General features: G+C 27.6%; 1 long non-coding RNA gene across 1 annotated transcript; it reads right to left on the reverse strand.

The window, feature by feature from the left end:
* Positions 1 to 1,576: 1,576 nt before the first annotated feature.
* On the reverse strand, positions 1,577 to 6,416 carry LOC111616813. Its single transcript, XR_002755322.1, has 3 exons — positions 6,356 to 6,416; positions 5,742 to 5,894; positions 1,577 to 3,155 (listed from the first exon to the last, which is right to left on the reverse strand). It is a non-coding gene; the product is annotated as an uncharacterized LOC111616813 (long non-coding RNA).
* Between the last annotated feature and the right edge of the window lie 680 nt (positions 6,417 to 7,096).

A 7,096-nucleotide genomic window follows, 5' to 3' on the forward strand; every position in this document is an offset into this window, starting at 1 on the left:
GTTCTTCCAGTTAAGCCTTAATCCTCTCCCTCTCCCCCCACGGGGGAATTTCGAAAAATCCCTTCTTAGTGCGCATTTTCATGATGTACCCTAACTGTGTACCAAATTTCACCTATTTAGGTTAAGCAGTTTGCTCTGGGCGATGATGAATCAGTGAGTGAGTCAGTCAGTCAGGACAAGCAATTTTATATATTTAGATAATTTTAAAGGTAAAGATAAAATTTGAATATTAAATTATAGTTTGCTGGTGTCATTTGATATAAACTTGCTTAAGTAGCAAGATATAGTAGAATAAATTTAATTTTCCTATAAGTTAAATTATGATATATTAAATATTTTTATATATCTGATGTCAAAGCAGTGTGTGAAATTCAATTAAACAAAATTTTTGTCTAAGGAAATATGTTTTTTTTTATAAACAAATAATTTATATTACTTAACCTATAATAGATAGACCAAATAAAAATTATATAATAAGAATAAACCATAAAATAAATTCCATCAACACTTCAATATGATATATAAATGTTTGTGGTCTTAATACTGTACATCTACTTTGGGTCTTATACATTTCCTCCTTATAAAACTGATGTTAAANTATATATTATACAAATTTAAAATTTAAAAATCATTTTTAAATTTACATCATGAGATGTTAAAGATGCAAAAATTAATAAAATTTTACAAATACAGTGGTGCCTCGTATAACGGACGTTGCAAACAACGGACTTTCTGTTTGGCCATTATGTGATTCGAGCAACGGACTGGCTGCAAACAACGGACTTTTCGTTCGGCAGTTACGTGAGGCGAACAACGGTTTTTCTGCGAATAAGTGTGAATGATGTTTCCACTCTTTTGCCGTTGCCAATGACAATCTGCTATTTTTATAATATATTAGTATTATTAGAATTTATTATTAGTATAGCTGAAGTACAGAGCTCCTGTGGGATTCGGCTTGCTCCCTTGTTTATTATGTACATCACCTCAGTGCAGGGTATTTACATTTATTCAAGTGTTGTGCAAATCATGGCTTCTAAAAAAACAGAAAAGTGATTTCAATTGAAACAAAGAAGAAATCATCAGAATGAGTGAAAGTTGACAAAAACTTCCTTGTCAAATGGGGAGAGGTTTGGGAGTTTATCAACACTCACTATCCAAACATAGCTGAGGCCAACAGGATCAATGATCTCTACAATGACACCCTTGCCCGTCATTTTTGACAGGTGCTGGAGAGAGAAACAGACCACTTTGGACATGTTTTTCAAGAAGCAAGCTGCCAAAAAACAAAGAATGGAACAAGAGAAGTTGACCCTGCATGCTCTGTTAGCCTCTCCTGAATGTGACTCCGATTAAAAAATAATAAAAAGAGACCCACTGCAATGTGTAAAAAGTCTGTATCTGTATGAATGTTTGAAGAAAGTGTTCCTCCACCATCTCATCATAACATCTGACTACCCGTCATAATTGGTGACTGCTCCATTTTAATTTTTTTATGGTACGGTACGGTTATTTTATGCTGCGGAACGAATTATATGTTTTAACATGTATTTCTATGGGAAAATGCGTTTCGTATAACAGACTTTTCACTTAACGGACGTGCACCGGGAACGGATTAAGTATGTTATACGAGGCACCACTGTATTTTAATAGTTATGAATATTAATAATGTAGGCTACAATAAAGTAACTAAGTTGCACTAATTTGTAATTAAATTTGTATACCATATGCTTTAAAACACTTATACATTCTATAAAATCAATTATCAGTGTTCGTTCTTAAAATCTGCTTGATCAATTTTGAAAATGAACACAATTCTGTAAGCCACATAGAAGAGGTTTCATTAATGCTATGCCTCAATAATAAAAATAAATTCATATTTATTTTATATATATAATTTAATTTTTAACAAGAATGAAAAATATTTGTAAAAATGCTACAAATCCATTTTATCCAAAAAGTTATTTCTGCTTTTTTCAATAACTATATAATTTTCATAATGACAAGATATCACTATATACAAATGAATATTTCAGTAATATAGTAAATGTAATGTTCTCTGTATTTTGCTCTTAACTTGTTATTAGTTATAGTAATGACAAAGTCAATAATTAATAATTAAATTAAATAATAATAAAGTCAACACTGCCATTTTCCATTAATTGCAACAAGAAATCCAAAAATGTAAAAAAGGTTCATTTAAATATAAAAAACAGGAGCCCATGACTACATTTTTGATATACAAATGCATTATGTAACAATACACGTATTGTTACATAATATCTGTGTCTAATGATGTGAATGAGCACGCCTAACAGAAATTATGCCTAGGGATAAAAAATAAAAACAGCATTGTGTTTGCCTAACAGAAAATAGACACAAAAAACAAACTAAACACAAGAACAAAGCAATTGATGGTGATTCTCTCTCTCTCGTCTCTCCCATGGCCAGCAGGTACAAGGATAGCCTCTTTTGTGGTGTCAAGTGCAAAGTTCATCTGTCTGCATCTGTCAGGTATTCTATCGTGATATGGCAAAGTCACACAATGTTCTAGTAAAGTTTTATTAATAAATTTGGTAAACACTGTCTCTAAAGTAAACTTCAAAATAAAAAAAATTATCAAAATCTAACAGATGAATAATATGAATACAATTTCACTGCATTTATATGATTCAATCTCATTAGCAGTTCTCAATCTCAGAAATTATCAGTAACATTCATAATTAAAATTATATAGTTGTAGTAATCTATTTTAAAAAAGATAATTTGAGATACAACTGTTTACTACAAAAAATTGCCATAATCCTTTGATTTTTTCTTGAAGAGCAGTGTAAATATAATATTCAAATTCTACAAATATGTATTAATAAATAGTGCATATCCAACAGAACAATCATATCACTGTTCTGCTAGACATGCAAAAAATTAGTCATATCTGTAATATTTTCTTACCACCATTCAATTCATACATTTTATTCTCTTTTTCTCAACATGGCAGAAAACATTTTTTCACTATTCAGATGTTATTTTTGCTATTGATTCACAAAACAGTTGCTATACTTCCATAAGTATGAACCTCCAGTTTTTGCAACCATGTATCCTTTGATCTTACTTCACTTCACACTTCCATATAAAATTGAATTTATATGAAGAATGATCTAATAAAGTATAACTTTCATTAATTAATTAACTATTAAAAATAAACTTTAAACAATTCATATTTTTCTTTTAAGAAATTTGACAATCTGCAAAAAAAATACATCTTTTATACAAACAACATACTATACTACTCTTTTCTATTTAATCATATTCACATATTACTTTTTTTATGATTCTTGAAAGGATAAATTAGAACTAAATCTTTTGAATTTAATAAATAAATATAAAAATAGTGTTTTTCAAACTACAGTGTGAAATGCAAAGTTTGCTTAGAATATAATTTCACAATCAGATCTGGAAAAAAAATTTAATTACAATGTTCAAAAGGTGTTCAAATGAGAGAATTTTTCAATACAATCAAATTTTAAAATCTTTTTAGATTATGTGTAGAATGTCAAAACTGATGAAATAATTGGTAAAATTTCTGACAATGTAAAGTGTGATAGTCTGAGTATACATTTAGAACTGTATAATGTTATGAACTGTTGTATTATGTTTCTACAATTAATTGCTACAAATAAAAATCCTGTTGATGTTCTTTGAAATCAGAAAATGAAAATAACTCAAAAAAAAACTGAACTTTAATGATAATGTATCAAATACTTTTCAACTTTTACCAAATTATATAGTATAAACAAAACAAACAACATTCTGAGATATGTTTTATAAAGCTTAGTTTTCAATCAATTTTTAAAATGACTCCATCCATCTCCTTAGAAAATTAATCTTATTGCTTAAGAAGTTTCAAATAAATTTCTATTATCTAAATTATAATAAATTCTTTCATTTTCAGAAGTATCCTTAATATAATACTGTGATTAGATAAAAACATTTGATGACTATTATGAATTGTAAAGTTACATTTTATTTTGCTTTTCTTTTCATGTGCTCAGCATTTATTCAAGATTCATATGAATAACAAATAATTTATAAAATAAATCATTATCAAGTAGTTATGGGAAGTCCTCATTAATCCAAACTTGGATAGTTCAAAATCCCATTAGTATTTAACTGTACTGTTTGTCCTGGCTGGGGATATAGAGATTTACATGTTAAGAAACTTGATTAGTTCGAACTATGGCTACTTCAAAATTATAAGTGAAAATTCTGTCCAAACTGTGATATGTGTACATTAACTTGTTTGTTTACATCGAAGTGCCTCCATACTGTGAAAATCTGGAGTTGGGAGATCATATTATTGACAAATTTATTTAAAATAGTTGTTATTACTTTTCAATAGAAATTTACCTATCAGAATTTTTATTAAAGTTGAAAAAGGATCTTCCTTTTTCTCTAGAAAAAAGCCATTTAATTCCTCCGAAACTTTCTGATTTATCATCAAATTACAATATTATATTATTGTACACAGAAAAAATGTTTTTTTTAACAAGTAGTTTTGTTAGATCTGATTAATTTTATATTTTAGTCACAGTTTAACTGGCATGCCGGTAACTCTGGGGTTTCCAGTATGCTGGTCTTCCCTGTTTATATGCAGCATGCCAGTCATTCCAGAAAATACAGTATATGCATTTTTCCTGATTAACAAAGCTCAGGCCTCTTCAGTGAGAACAGTATTAACATTATTACACTCATCACAATTTTGATAACATGCCTAGTCACATGAAAATAGTATATCTTATAGTAAGATGTGTCATTCTTATAGTAAGATATGCAATTATTTATTGTGACATTGTCACAATGCCGGGACTGTAATTTTTAATCATATTTTTAATTTATTTAATTTAAAATGTATGCTCTCCACCTCAAATTAGTAATCTCTTGCCCGTGTACATCATACATTTCCTCAAAACAACAGAATCATGCTGGTCATCTATGTAATTCCATTCTGAAGAAAATTTTTAAATTAAAATCATGTGACTTCTAGTCTAGAAACAGTCGGAATTTATAGGTCTAATGTTTTTTCAAATTGCAGCCCAATGATTCTATCTCAGTACATATGCTTGAACAGCTAGATTGTGATAAATTTGTATATTAACAAAGTTTAAAATTAATAGTTTAATACAATTTATTTGTTTGCCGATTCAAAATTTTTCTACTTCAGAAACAAGAATAGAGTTTCACTGGAAGTAAAAAAATAATACCTTATTCAAATAAAACAGTGCACTGCATTTAATTTCCAGACATTTACTTGTAATAGACTATTTTATAAAATTTAAAAATTCATTTCATAGTAAGTTAAATTAGTAACATAAGAATTTAAAACTTTCATAAACTATTAATTTTATTTGTTTTCCATAGCATGTAATGATTCTCTCTTACTTTCATCTGACCAAGAAAATATTACTAAATTCAATAATCTTTCTAATAAGGTTTCATTTTTAACATATCAACAATAGATGCTATGTTTTATTTTTCATTGTATATTATCAATTTCTCTTTGTGTAAAAAAAAATAATAAAGTAGAAGCACATGAATATATATTAATTAACAAAATTCAAGTCAAATATTTTTACTTGAATTTTCATATCAAATATGATAATTTGATGCCAATTTCCCTGTAATAACAATCATCATCTCAATATTAAAAACTAATTGTTCAATAACTGTACTAAATGTTTTCTTACTCATTCCAAAAACCATTCTCAGGTACTATTACGTAAGATGACATCAAGTTGATTTTCAAATCAAGTGTTTTATGTTGCTCAATTGCATGTTGTAATCCAAGAGCAGATGTTTCTTTTATGTCTTCTAATTTTGTAACTGCAGCAGCTTGCAATCTGTTAATAAAAAATAAAAATAAATAAAATTCAATTTTTACTCAGAAAACTATAATATCAAAATAATTCTCGAACAAACATATTTTATCTATAATAATGAAAAGATTATTGTTAAATCTAAATATCAGAAACTGCCTTTTTTATGTTTGCTGAGATATCTGTAAAATTTCCATAAGTACACGTATTTGTAATGAAGTTTTCAAATTTCCACTGCAAAAGGGTGCTTTACTGTAGTACCATATGATTTAGGAAAAAAGCATATGGAGTGAATAATCCTAAATCAATAACTGATTGATTAATGTTGGTTTGAAAGTTCATGCTCATTTATTTTCAGAGATTTTACTTGTAAATTACTGAAAACTAATATCAAAAGCTAACAATAAAAAAACAATAATAGAAGAATACACTAATACAGATAATTAATCTTACTGTTCCAAAATATTATAGATAATTAATCTTACTGTTCCAATTTAACATCAGATGGTGGTTTAAAAACATCTGCCAGAAGATTTACAGTTGCCTGGAAAAAAAAAAGTTATATAGATATACAATTTATAATAGACAAAAATAAAGAAATAACGAATTTAATACCTTATTTTAATTTGACTGTAAACATTGCTTTCATTTCAAAATTTTAACATTGAAAATCATTAACATAATTAATGTTTAAATGAATTTTGATTAATGTGAATAAGAAATAAGCTAGAAATTATGTATCTATGAAAACTGATGTTCTAATTTTTAACTAATAACATTACAAAATAACTCGATAAACCAGTAATTCTATATTATATATTCAAACTCCAGCATACAACATATAGTTTATAACAAAAAAAAATGTTTTCAATGGGCCTAAGCCTAAATCAAGAGGCGGCCATATACGACCTGACAATAATGGCTTAAGCTCACTGAAAATATTTTTTTGTTACAAACTATATGTTGTATGCTGGAGTTTGAATATATAATATAATTTTAAGTAACATATAATACATTAACATACATATATATACTGTACACAGAGAAGAAATATTACCATCATAATATTTTACCATCACATCACACTTTACACACAGCTTCTCAATTATTTGAATGGATATAGTTTATATTATAAAATGGTAATACAGTGCTACCTCGACTTACGCGAACTCGGAGTTACGTGATTTTCAAATCTCGTCGATTCGTCTTTTGTTTGAGCGCCACGC

Source organism: Centruroides sculpturatus, unplaced genomic scaffold, assembly GCF_000671375.1.
Source record: "Centruroides sculpturatus isolate CEXI.00-Female unplaced genomic scaffold, Cexi_2.0 scaffold4008, whole genome shotgun sequence".
Classification (NCBI taxonomy): domain Eukaryota; kingdom Metazoa; phylum Arthropoda; class Arachnida; order Scorpiones; family Buthidae; genus Centruroides; species Centruroides sculpturatus.